Genomic DNA, 834 nt, shown 5'->3' with positions numbered 1-834 from the left:
AGATATGTTTTCCGCATATGAAATGAAAGAGCACTTCGTTGCGCATCTTCTCAACACAAAATGGTCCAGAAAAAAGAATAACACGGCGGTTTAAATGGGCCCGAAACAATTTATACCCCCACTGGCACCAAAGGGGTTAATGTGGGCGATTTGACTTGGCCTAGTTTTAGGCCGTTCTAGACTTCACTAGACTTCACGGGCCTCTTTGGTATATCTATTATGATAGAACAGACGGTGTTTGACTTGGCAAAAAAAGAATTTTCAAAAAAGCTTCAACTGGGACTCGAACCCGGGTCCTCAAAGTTGCCAGGCAAGTGCGCAGACCACTGGGCCGCCGAGACTTGGGGTTAAAGCGGGTTAAACCTAGGGTTAAGGTTGGGGTTAACCCTAGTTTTGACAAACCAATTAGGGTTAGCTCAGGAAAGGCTTAAAGCTTGTTCCAAGATATGGTTTCCGCATATGAAATGAAAGAGCACTTCGTTGCGCATCTTCTCAACACAAAATGGTCCAGAAAAAAGAATAACACGGCGGTTTAAATGGGCCCGAAACAATTTATACCCCCACTGGCACCAAAGGGGTTAATGTGGGCGATTTGACTTGGCCTAGTTTTAGGCCGTTCTAGACTTCACTAGACTTCACGGGCCTCTTTGGTATATCTATTATGATAGAACAGACGGTGTTTGACTTGGCAAAAAAAGAATTTTCAAAAAAGCTTCAACTGGGACTCGAACCCGGGTCCTCAAAGTTGCCAGGCAAGTGCGCAGACCACTGGGCCGCCGAGACTTGGGGTTAAAGCCGGGTTAAACCTAGNGGTTAAGGTTGGGGTTAACCCTA

This window comes from Lottia gigantea (genome assembly GCF_000327385.1).
Source record: "Lottia gigantea unplaced genomic scaffold LOTGIsca_78, whole genome shotgun sequence".
In the NCBI taxonomy this organism is placed as follows: domain Eukaryota; kingdom Metazoa; phylum Mollusca; class Gastropoda; family Lottiidae; genus Lottia; species Lottia gigantea.
The sequence above is the reverse complement of the archived record's forward strand: the minus strand, read 5'-3'. Positions refer to the sequence as shown.